Source organism: Phocoena sinus, chromosome 15 (genome assembly GCF_008692025.1).
Source record: "Phocoena sinus isolate mPhoSin1 chromosome 15, mPhoSin1.pri, whole genome shotgun sequence".
NCBI classification, from domain to species: domain Eukaryota; kingdom Metazoa; phylum Chordata; class Mammalia; order Artiodactyla; family Phocoenidae; genus Phocoena; species Phocoena sinus.
In genome coordinates, this window is record NC_045777.1 from 16,701,215 (window position 1) to 16,714,586 (window position 13,372).

A 13,372-nucleotide genomic window follows, 5' to 3' on the forward strand; every position below is an offset into this window, starting at 1 on the left:
TGCCCTTAGAATAAAATCGAAGTGCTTTACGGTATAGAATCCAACCTCTGCCTTCCTCTCTGACCTCATCCTCCACCACCCTTCACCTTGTTCTCTACCCTTGATAGATTCTGGTTTTCTTCTATTGCTTGACAAACGTTTGCACCTCAGAGCCTTTGCCCTTGCTGTTCCTTCCACCTGGAATGCTCTTCTCCAAGCTCTACGTTTGGCCGCCTCCTTCCCCTTCAGCAGGCCTCAGCTCAGCGGTCACGTCCCCAGAAGAGGGCTTTCCTGATCACTCAGTTTAAAGCACCATGCCCATCACCCTATCTCTTATCTCATAACTGTGTTGATTTCCTTTATGTCCATCGTTATAATCAATAATGATCTTCATTTATTTATTTGTGTTTGATCAGTCGTCCCCACATAAATGTAAGTTCCACAAGGGCAGACACTTTATCTGTCTTGTCCATTGCTATATCCCTAGCACTTAGAATAGTCCCTGGCACACAGTATGTACTGTGTTGGATTTCAGTAATTTGAACTTGTTAATAAAAAGCAGTATAGGGGGGCTTCCCTGGTGGCGCAGTGGTTAAGAGTTCGCCTGCCAGTGCAGGGGACACGGGTTCGTGCCCCGGTCCGGGAAGATCCCACATGCCGCAGAGCAACTAAGCCCATGCGCCACAACTACTGAGCCTGTGCTCTAGAGCCTGCGTGTCATGACTACTGAAGCCCGCATGCGTAGAGCCCGTGCTCCGCAGCAAGAGAAGCCACAGCAATGAAAGGCCTGCACATCACTAGAGAAAGCCCGCGTGCAGCAACGAAGACCCAACGCACCCAAAAATAAATAAATAAATAAATTTATTAAAGAAAAAAAGCAGTATAGGGAATTCCCTGGTGGTCCAGTGGTTAGGATCCATGATTCCACTGCTGGGGGCCGTGTTCAGTCCCCGATCGGGGAACAAAGATCCCACAAGCTGGCAGTGCAGCCAAAAAAAAAAGCAAAAAGGAGTGTATGAGTAAGTGATAGTTGGTTGCTTTAAGGTGTTAGCAGGGCTTGACAATGGCTTTTGGCATACAGCTTAAAGGAAAGAACATAGATGTAGGCTTAAGACAGACAAGTCAGTTTGAATCTCAGCTCCCCCTTAATACCTGTGATTCTGAATAAGTAGCTTACCTTCCCTGAGCCTCAGTTTCCTCATGTGTAAAATGAAGGGGGTAATGGTATCTATCTTGAAGGGCTCTGATGAAGATTAAATGGAAAAAATATGGAAAGTCTTGATATCGGCAGGCCTTCAATAAATACCAATTCACTCCCTTTTAACAGAAATTTTGAGGAGCTTGGTAGCTCTAGTAACAAATAAGCTGCTTGCTGGCAAAATCAGCTTGCAATGGTTGCTATCTTTCCCACCCTTCATTCCTCCCTCCTGCTGTTCTTGAGCACTGATTTATCTTCCAGCTTTTCCTCCCTAAAATACAGAGTACCTCCTATATAGTATATAGAGAGTGTATATTCAGGTAGGCAAAGGCTTAAACATATAACCTGATGAATTAAGGCAACAGTCAAACCAAGGTTTGTTCTCCCCCCTTCCTCCCCTTCAAAAAAATGTTAAAATATAATAGCATTCGCTGAATTTCAATTCCAATTATTTTGCTTTGCACAGCTGACACAGTTGTACCATTTTAAGTTCTTTTAAATAGAGTTAACCTTTTTATTCAAAACATTGGCAGTCATTAGGAGTGAATATGGTTACTCCTGAAAGAATTCCATTCTGTCTGAAAGCCCATCATATATTTCAGGTCTATGAAGGGAGGGTGGTTGAGAGAGCTGCCCTTCTCTGTTCAGGTTTCTGCCCTTTTTTCAGCAGACACTGGAGGGCCAACTAGGTATCAGCATCCTTCTGTGCCCTGCGAATAGTCTCAAACAAGAGAAAGTGCTCTCATGAAGCCTACATTCTAGAAATAAGGGATAAAGTTAAGGCTGGAGTTATAATTTAAAAACCATCCTGTACAGACGGGAGGGAAAAATTATAGTGCCGAGTATAAAGAAAAAGGTGGGAGGCTTGGAGCTCACCAAAATTTATAGGTTGGGAAGAGGAAGAAGATCTAGCCAAAGAGACTGAGAAGGAGCTTGCAATGAGATCAAAGGGCAACCAGAAGCATCTGGGCTCCTGGAGGGATTTCTGGAAGAAAGTTTTCTAGAAAGAGGGACTGCTCAGTGGTGTTCAATGCCACTGACATATCAAGTCAGATGAGAGCTGAGCGTTGACCATTTTAGCAATAAAGAAATCACCAGAAATCTTGACGAGTGCCATTTCAGAGGAGCTGTGGACACAAAAACTTGATCAGAGTGGGTTCTAGAGAGAAATCATTGATTAGTTCAATATTTATTGAGCATCTACTATGTGCCAGGCACTGTTCTAGGCAATGCAGACTTGTAATGAGCAAAACAGACAAAAACCTCCATTATGGAGTCTGCATTCTAGTGGGGAAACTGACAGTAAGAATTGGTCCTTGTAGGGGGATTGGAGAAAAGGTAGTGGGAACAACAAGACTAACAACTCTTTCAAGGAGTTGTGACGGGAAGGAGAACATGGATGTGGGGAATGGTATTTGGAGAGTGATGAGCTCTCAGGGAAGGGGGAGTTTGTTTTGTTTTTTTGTTTTTTAAATAGAAGATGCTACAGCATGTTTGTAGTTGATGAAAATGAGCCTATAAAGGAAGAAACTGACAGAGCAGGGGAAAAAGAATAATTCTAGAAGACAAGTCCTTGACAGTGCAGGAGGGGAGAGGATCCAGGGCACCTGTGATGTTTGGGACCCATCGCATGTGGCTGTGGGCTCCTGGCTAGCAGCACCAACTGTGTGTGTTTTTTCCCCAGCTGGACCATTAACTTCTCCGAGGCCTGGAACTACCTTCTCTGTGATTTGGATTCACTTCTCCTCTACCACTACCAGCCCCCAAATTTGCAGCTCACACAGAATTTTCATAAGCTTTGTCCCTCTAGGTCCACACAGCAACACAACCAGTCTGACACGGCTCCCAGGCCTGAGCCAGATGCCAGGAATCCATCCACTCCCTGCTGCAGCTTGGTCACAGCTTCAGAACCCCACTTCTGTGGCCTTCTATGTGCACGTGCTGATCCTTCTGCTTGGTACCTTACCAGATCCCATATGTCTGGAAAATTCCTGATCATCCTTCAAGATCCAGCTTGATACCTCTTCTGTGAAAGGCCCAGAATCCACCCCCCAAAACAAAGTTCATCGCTCCCTCTACTGTTCTCCACTACACCACAATCTAACTGTACATTAACTTGTGTCTTCCCCTGGGACAGAACAAAGCACCAAAGAGCCTGATCCAGAGCCTGCACCCACAAATAGTCAGTGAATGAATGAAAGAGAGATGGGAGTAAAGAGTGATCAATAACATAAGAAGAAACACATATTTCTGAAATCCATAAATGGCTTAGCCATTCTTGCCTTAGGGGCTAGAATACTATTTCCTCCTTCTGTGTCTCTCAGGGCCTGGAAGAGAAGGGGATAGAGTGGGAGGCCCGGGCTACTGCAAAGGTTGTCACTGGCAGCCCTCAGCTGTCAGCTCCTCTCTGAGCTGCCCTCAGCCAGGGGGAGCAAGTGCCCTCTCCGGGAAGCAGCCATCTGCTCACTAGTTGATACGGGGTAGGAAGGCCCCGCCCCCTTGCCTCAATTTGGGACATCTCTGCAGGGCCTTCTTCCCTCCAGAACTTCCCTTGGGACAGGCAGAGGCCTCTGTTAAGACTACATCAGCAGTTCACCTTCTTCCTCCGCCCAACCAGCCTGCTGTCTTCACTCCCCTACAGGTGATATTCCCAAGGCCACCCCGATAAACCTACACTCAAACCTCCCTCTCAGAGTCTGTTTCCAGGGAACCCGACCTAAAACAACCGTTGGATTCCCAACCCAGATTAGTGTCTAGCACATAGCAGATGCTCAATAAATATTTATTGAGTGAATGTGTCCGTGTTTATTTTCTCTTGGACTGTCTGCCAAGGCTTCCCCCGGCCCTTGCCCGTCAAGGCCTCACATAAAACAGACCCTCAATAAATGCCCTCGCTCTAGGAGTTGGGGGTGGCGAGCTACCGCCCCAGACAGATACCCTCAACACACACTCTGAGCCTCAGCGAGCCTGAGCGCCGCAAACTTGGGGCCTCGGCCCCGCCCCCCGCTGCAGCTGCGGCCTGAACGCCGGAGGGATGGCTGCGGGCTCCAGGGTACCCGCCTCCAGGGACTAGTGTAGACGGCGGCGGGCGGGGCAGTCACTGACCAGTCAGCCCCGCGGAACGGTTACTTTTTAAAACGCCAAAATGGCGGAATTCTTTTTATTCTTTCCCTTTATGGCAAAATAATAATAATAATTCAATTTTCCGTTATAAAAATTGGAAATTAACGGTAGGAAAGAGAAAGTTTGCCAAATGACCCATTTCAAGAAAACCAAAGCCCCGCCCTCTACACCTTCTCTTCTATTAATGAACTCTTAATTGACTGCATTTCTCTAAAAACCAAGCCGCCTCCCTCCCCACCCTCCCGATCGCCGCCAGCAGCAGCACGGCGGACGCGCTCGCCTTGCCCTCGAGCCCCGCACCCGCCCAGACCCCCTTGCACTCAGGCTCCCCCAACCTACTCCTGGGCCCGTGCACCCCGCCGGAGGCGCTCTGGAGGAGCAACGCCCCGCGGCCGCAGACGCGAGCACTCGCTTTGCCAGGCGGGGCCGGGCGGCGCGGCGCCCCGCACCCGGGGTCCTACCTGCAAGGCCCGCGTGCGGCCACCCAGCGCCGAGCTGCGGTCCGAGCCCCGCGCGGCGCGCGCCTGCGCGCACAGGGGGGCGGGCCCGCCTCCCCGCAGGACGCGGAGCGCAGACCGCGCGCGGAGCCCGTTTGGGGGACGCCGGCCGGGGGCCCTCCTGCCAGGCACCGACTGCGTGGGCCTAATGTCCCCTAGCCCCGGGGTCGGGTTGCTGCGCGGGCGGGGCGGGTCGAGATTCTCCCTGTCCCCCACCCCCTGCCTCACAGCTAGCAGCGCGCAGCGGGGCGCGGGGACCACGGCTCCGGAAGAGAGAGCCTGGTGGGCCCCTGAGCTGAGCGGTCAGTGACAAGGCCAGGCTGCACTCCCGTACGCACCCCGGCCGGGTCGCTGCGCTATCCAACGCCTTCCCACGGCGCGTGCTTCTCACCTGAGGAAGGAGAGCCGAGGAACGTCAGAAAACCGTCTCAGGGCGCACGAAGGGCCATGCGACCAGAAGAAAGGAGCCCCCCGCGAGGTGCGGGTTCCGATCCTGGCCCTGATGGCCTAAAGGGCAGCATCAGCCGCGCCTGCGTCTGGATGACCACATTGACATTGGCTGCTGCTGTGACCTGGGGCATATCACTTATCCTCCTGGTCCTCCACTTCTCCATTTGTAAAGACTATAAGCTACTTCATGGCGTAGGGATTTTGTTTTGGGGTTTTTTGTTTGTGTGTTTTGTTTTGTTTTGAATAATGGGTTCCCGTGGTGGTGTTGCCTTGCGCAAATCATTGCCTGTCTGTGCTTCGATTTCCTTGGTTGATCTAACTAGTCAAATCTCCCTGTTACTGGTTCTTGTAGCACAAAATGCCTCTAAACGTACGGCAGCTGTAACTTCACATAGATTTGTGTTATTGGAGAGGTTAAGAGACTGCAAGCTCCAAGAGGGAAGGAAACACACTAGTTTGTGTATCCCCAGCACCTAGCACAGGGCTGGACACTTGAGTGGGTGGTCAATAAACGTTTGTTGACTAATGATGTACTGCATGCAGATGAAAACAGGGCAACTCTTGCTACAGTCGAGTTGTGCCCCACACCCACATTAGTGATTTAATCTAACCTCTTATTTTACAGAAAAGGATATTGAGGTCCATCTGGCCTAAGGTCATGGCCACAGGTCAGACCTCCAGGCTCCTGATTTCCAGTGCAGATGAGAAAAGAGTTCCTAATTAATTGTAGGCAAATTCCCCTAATTGTTGTGATCATCAGATTTAAATTTATGCAGACTTTATTCTGGTTGCCACACCAACGCATTACATGTGTCCTTCCTCGCCGGAGTGTCAGTTTTTAATCACAACTTGTATTATTGGGAACAGGATTACAGCAGTTGAGGATGCTGGTTGCCATAACAATGGAAGTCTCTTTATACACACCAACATACACACCATCCACTCACTTTTCTCTCATTTCTACCCAGACTGTGCTTGTTCTAGATTCCAAAAGGTTTATTTTAGGTATTCAGAAGATTAAAGGAAAGTGACAGAACTACACAAACACATAAATTTCAATAAGGAATGAGTCTTTTAGACTAGTGGAATCTGATCTAGTGGGACGCAGGAATAAACAATGAATGCGGGTGTGAGTTGCCGATATATTATTTTTTTCTGCTTGTTAACAGTATTTGGTGGTCTTGATACCTTTGGTGGGCCTGCTTGCCTCCACACCTTCAGGGATGGAGAGCTCCTCCCAAGTGGATGTGTTTGGGGAAGGTTCTCCCTCTAATATAGCCAGAGTTTGCTCCGCTGGTCCAATCTGCCCTCAGGAGAAAGTGATCAAGTCCAATTCTTCCCTCAAGAGACAGCCCCCTCTTCTACAAGTTAATAGCCCCCAGTGTCTTCTCCAAGTTAACCCCCTATCCAAGAGTGGACCCAAAGCTTTTTGAAATGTTGATGAATAGAAGCACAGAGAAAACTGTTGTTTGTGAGCAGCCCACACCTTTCTGTTCCTACAGGAGATTTTAAATTCACCATTGGGGCAGTCCATGTATTTTACGAAAATCATCAGGATGTGCCCTTTTTGTAAGTGGGAAAACACTTCTGGTTTCAGCGGTATGGCACATTTTGCTAATAGGGAGCATTTTGTAGCACAGACACCCCAAAATCCTGGATAAAATATTACAAGGAAGGAAGGAAGGAAGCAGGCAAGCCAAGAAGGAAGGAGAGTAAATTCATGGCTGAACTTGAAAGAAGGGGAAGTCAGCAGGAGTCAGAAACAAAGATGGAAACAGCACCCAGGGGGTGGCCTGATGTCTCTCTTGTCCTGGAGGTGGTTGGATAGGGATTTGGATTTCATCACACACATAATGATGGGAGATGGGATCTTGGGTCCATGTGGTACTGGGAGTTGAAACTGAAACCCCTGTATAAAGACTGGATACCCCTGACCTGGGGGTCCCACGGTGGAAAAGGCAGGGGAGGTGCAAGTTTCCGAATATGATTAGCTCCAGGTCCTGCTTTCCCCCTGGACATAGGTGTATGGGTGTATGTTTTCCAAAGCATCAGAAACTGACAAAATTTATATTTGGCTTTGGGAATTGAAGCTTATATTTGCAACCACTAGGTAAATTTGTCTCAGTGAGGGCCAGAGCCTCGGCTATTTCTGCTACCCCAGCCCTGCTAAATATCTGAATCTTGTTCTCAACATACTGATAGAATTCATGTCTCATGATGCTACTGAAAAACCCAATGGGTGGGCTTCCCTGGTGGCGCAGTGGTTAAGAATCTGCCTGCCAATGCAGGGGACATGGGTTCGAGCCCTGGTCAGGGAAGATCTCACATGCCATGGAGCAACTAAGCCCGTGCATCACAACTACTGAGCCTGTGCTCTAGAGCCCACGAGCCACAACTACTGAGCCTGCACACCACAACTACTGAAGCCTGTGCACCTAGAGCCCATGCTCCGCAACAAGAGAAGCCACTGCAATGAGAAGCCCGCGCACTGCAACGAAGAGTAGTCCCTGCTCGCTGGAACTAGAGAAAGCCCGCATGCAGCAACGAAGACCCAACGCAGCCAAAAAAATAAAATAAATTTTAAAAAACATTAAAAAAAAAATGGGAAAAAAATCACTGGATTAAGCTTATTTTTTTTTAAATTTTGGTTGCGTCGGGTCTTCATTGCTACGTATGGACTTTCTCTAGTTGCGGTGAGCAGGGGCTACACTTTTGTTGTGGTGAGCTGGCTTCTCATTGTGGTGGCTTCTCTTGTTGCGGAGCACGGGATCTAGGTGCGTGGGCTTCAGTAGTTGCAGCACACAGACTCAGTAGTTGTGGCACGTGGGCCTAGAGCACACAGACTTCAGTAGTTGCGGCGCACTGGTTCAGCAGTTGTGGCTCACAGGCTCTAGAGCACAGGCTCAGTAGTTGTGGCACACGGGCTTAGTTGCTCCACAGCACGTGGGATCTTCCCAGACCAGGGCTCGAACCCATGTCCCGTGCATTGGCAGGCGGATTCTTAACCACTGCACCACCAGGGAAGTCCTTACTAGTTTTTAATTGGTGAACAAATGACCACAAAGTTAGTGGCTTATAACAATACAAATTAATTATCTTGTAGTTCTGGAGGTCAGAAATCCAAAATGGTGGTGCTGAACTCTTTTATCTTTTGCTTGTCCCTAGAATTCTTTCTCTCTCCTTCAAATTTAAATGATAGACTTGCTGGGTAGAGTATTCTTGGTTGTAGGTTTTTTACTTTTCATCACTTTAAATGTATCACACCACTCCCTCCTGACCTGCAGTTTCTGCTGAAAAGCCAGCTGATAGCCTTACGGGTGTTCCATTCTACTTCCCTTGCTACTTTTAAGACTCTCTCTTTGCCATTTTAATTACAATGTGTTTTGGTGTGAACCTCTTGGATTGATCTTGTTTGGGATTATCTTTGCTTCCTAGACCTTGATGTCTGTGTCCTTTCCCAGGTTAGGGTAGTTTTCAACTATTATTTCTTCAAACACATTCTCTGCCCCTTCTCTTCTTCTCAGACTTAGTACATCTGATGTTGACCCAGAGGTCTCTTGAACTATTGTCACTTTTAAAAATTCTTTTTTTCTGTTCAGCTTGGGTTATTTCCACTACTCTTTCAATTCACTGATCTGTTCCTCCATATCACCTAATCTACTGCTGATTTTTTCTAGTGTATTTTTATTATTGCATTCCTCAGCTCTTTGGTTTTTCTTTATATTTTCTAACGCTTTGTTAAACCCCTCCCAGTGTTCATCCATTCTTCTGCTGAGTTGGTTGAGCATCTCTATGATCATTACCTTGAATTCTTTATTGGGTAGGTTGCTTATCTCCACTTCACTTAGCTCTTCTTTTGGAGTTTTGTCTTGTTCCTTTGGAACATATTTCTGTGTCTCCTTATCTTGCCTAAATCTCTATTTTTATTTCTTTGTATTAGGTAGATCAGTTACATTTCCCTTTCTTGGAAGAGTGGCTTTATTAGATGTCCTATGGGGCCTGGCAGCACACTCCCCTCTGGCCACCAGTGCTATATGCTCTAGGGGTGCCCCCATGTGGGCTCTGTGGCCCTTCTGTTGTGGCAGAACTGATTACTGTGGGTACAGTGGTAGGTGAGGCTGACCCCTGGGCCACAGCTGGCTTGTGGGGCTGGGGTGTTCTGGAACTGATGCTGGCCTGCCGGTTGGTGGGTTAGCGCCTGGCAATAATAGGCCACAGGGAGGACTCCAAAATGGCGCTTGCCAGCACCAGTGACCTCATGGTAGAACGAGCTCCCCAAAATGGCTGCCACCCATTTCTGTATGCCCCCGGGGGGAGTCTCACTTGCCTCCTGCCTCTCTGGGAAGCTCTCCAAGGTCAGCAAGTGGGTCTGACTCAGGCTCCTGAGAATAAAGCAGCAACCAGGGCTCCTGGGAGAAAATGCCTGATTGCAGGTTTGGGACTAGATATATGAGCCTGTAAATCTTATACCAGAAAGCAAAAAAACTGCTAAGATTATTAGGGTTGTTTCAAAAGAACTCAGGAAGCAACTTAAATTGACTCCCACTGATCAAAGATAGAATAAAGCAACATCAAAAAAAACTGCAGTGGGTTGAAAAAAAGTTTTAAAATCAAGGGTTCATGGATTAATGGATCTTGACAAAGATCCTGACAAAGATCAGTGGCTGCCAATATGAACAACAAGAGATGAATCAGAATCTTATAAAAAGCCTCCGGAATAATGGGTCTCAAATTTGAGCGTGCCCCAGATTCACCTGGAAGGCTTGTTAAAACACCTATGGCTGGGCTCCACCTACAGTTTGATTCAGTGAGTCTGGGGTGGGGCTTGAGAAACTGCATTTCTAACAAGTTCCCAGGTGATGCCGATGTTACTGATTCAGGAACCACACTTCCAGAACCACTGCTCTAGGTTTATTAATTCACAGGGAATGCAGGGGACAGAACACGCTAAAGGATGCCACGAGAATGCAATCAGTGAAATCAAGACCAGGAAACTACTCAACAGTGACCTTCAAGAAATACACTGCAGAAACAAAAAACAAAAAAACTCCAAATACAGTGCAAGGAAAAAAAACTGGAGGACCCTATAGATAAATGGGACTTAAGATGTCTTTTTAGAGGTATATATTGAACCATCTTCAGCTGAAATGTCTAGGATTTCCTTCAAAAGTATCTATAGAGAAAGTGGATAGGCATCTAGATAGTTAAAGCTGGATGAGTGCACAGGAGGTCCATCACACTATTCTCTAGCCGGTGTTTGAACTTTTGTATAAAAGTAGCAGCAATATATTTAAATAGTACACGCAAGGTTGTTCGTGAATGACTGGAAAGGGGTAGTGACATTTCTAATACTTGGGCACCATATTCAGCAACTCTGCTTTACCTTTTTCTCACCTGGCTAGAACATTAAGGTTTGACTATTCTAATCATGGAAATTTTTATTTCATCTTTGGCTGCACCACTCGGTGTGCGGGATTAGTTCCCCGAGCGGGGATCGAACCCGAGCCCTTGGCAGTGAAAGCGCGGAGTCCTTAACCACTGTACTGCCAGGGAGTCTCCTGGAGTGGTTTACAACACAGGCAGCTACTATCTCACAAGTGGCTGTGCCAGCTGCTCTGATGATCGCACGCACTGCCTACAACGCGGGAAGACACTGTTTCATAGCTGAGGACAGTTTTCTATTGCATATTCCTCTCATCTACGTAAAAGTTACCTCCAACTCCCTTTCGGCCCTTGGCCAGGGGAACCACTGTCCTGGTTTCCACAATAACGGAGTACAAATTGATGCCATCAAAGCTCTCCGTTCAGTAACTTTGTCAGTCTCCAAAAGGATTCCCTCCCCTCCTAAAACCCAAACACCCCTTCTTTAGATCTGACCTTTAAAACAGTCTACCCCCCACAGAAAGCACCCCGACAGAATGTCAATGAACAAAACTTAGAAAATCAACAAATGTTAATAGCGGGTGACAGTTTGATAGGAACTGGGTATTGAATAGGCTCTGGTTATCTCCCACAAATTATTGACTATAAAGGGAAAAAGTGACTTCATAATTGATTCAGGTTATTATCACAATGCGCCACTAGATATGATGCACTGAGGACAGTCTCATTTTTGTGATATTTCTGCCAAAAATGCAATCATGAGGAGACATCAGACAAACCCAAATTGAGAAAACTTCTACAAAATAACCACCCTTTACTCTTCAAAAATGGCAAGGTCAAGAAAGGCCAAGGACCTGTTCCAGTTTAAAAGAGACTAAATAAAACCATGACAACTAAATGCAGCAAATGATCCTGGGCCAATTGAAAAAAAGTATAAAGGATGTTATAGACAACTGACAAAATATAAATACTGTGGATGAGATAAGATTATATCAAAGCTATTTCCCTGGTTTTGACAGGCAGACACTATAGTTATATGAGAATGTCCCTGGAAATACACAAAATTTTAGGGATAAAACAGAAAGATATAACTTACCTTTCAGAGGGTTTAGGAAAAAACAGCGTAAATGAAACAAAATATTATTGGTGAATGGCAAAGGGTATGTAATTTTTTGTACTATATTGCAAGTTTTTCCTAATTTTGAAATTTTATCAAAATAACTATAAAAGAAGCCTGCTCATTAATGCCTCTTCAATGCTTTTCACTAAGGGGAATTGAGTATCTGAAATAGATACTGACACTTTAGGGCTGTTAAGAACTGAACCAGGATTTAAATCCTGCCTCTGTTGACAACTTCCCATACAAATAACATACTTTTCTCAGTAATGATCTCAAAAATGGGTGCAAGTTTCTGGATGTTAACAATAAATAATATAAATTACATGTGAGAGTTTCTTCGTAGAAAGTATAATACTTAAATATCACTTGACTTTGTAAAATTCAGATGAGCTATGATCAAACTACCTGGGAAACATTAATTTTACCAGGTTTGCATCTCCAGAAAGATGCATAAGAAACTAGTAATCCTGGCTTCCTCCAAGGGGTCAAGGATGGAATTTACTGTTTGTTAACTTTTTGTATTTACCTTCTGATTTTTGAACCATGATTCCTTTCTATTCACTTTATCACTTTATTAAGTACTATGCTGGGGGCCCATATGTGAAGTTGTTGTAAGCCAGCCAGGCAAATCTAAACAAGCTATTTAGGATCTAGAAGACCAATTAACACAACTGCAAACACACATCCTTTTAGTGAATGGAAGCATACATGGTGTTAGGGACACAAAGATGTATCTTGTTCAAGATGTGGTTGCTGCCTCAAAAAGCTCAATATTTTGGGACTTCCCCGGCAGTCCAGTGGTTAGGACACCTCGCTTTCACTGCCGAGGCTGCGGGTTCGATCCCTGATTGGGAAACTGAGATCCCACAAGCCGCACAGCTTGGCCAAAAAAGAAAAAGCAAGTCGCAGAACACACTCATGGTATGAATAGCTTACTGAAGCACACAGGAATTACGACTGGAGAAGTCTGGGCAAATACACTGTGTTAGAAGCAGCTACCTTAGTAAGTGGGCTCTAAAAGAGCGATACTTTATATTCCAAGGACATACTACTTTTGCAATTAAAAAATCAGGAACTTAAAACATTCCACAAGATTTGTGTACAACCACAAAACCTGGATGAAGGTAGAAAACAATGCTTTCTGAAAGCAATGTAAATAAAAGTGAAATCAGGTGGGAAAAGATGACTGAGCTCCCTAGTTTATCTGAGTAATTGTCACAGAAAATGTTCAAACTGCTACAAGGTAACAATGGGTAAATTCTGTGTGAAAACTAAAGCAGGACAATAGCAGAGACTTAGCATGTTTAGTCCTTCGTAGCAGCATAGTTACTTATTATGGTACTGTTCTAAGTACTTCTCACATATTAACCTTTCACCTTCACCACCCATGAGGGGTTATCCCTACCACTTTGCAGATGACACTGAAGCACGATGTTAAGTACTTGCCCCAGTTAAACCATCTACTATGTTGATCCTAACCTCACGTTTCTGAGGAGCTGAAAACAAGACCTTTTCTCATACTCAAATCAGGAATGAAACTTGCCAACGGCAACTCAAATTCAAATCACCATCTGCCAAATATGTGGCGCTAAGTGGGAATACACAATAAACTCAAAACAAACC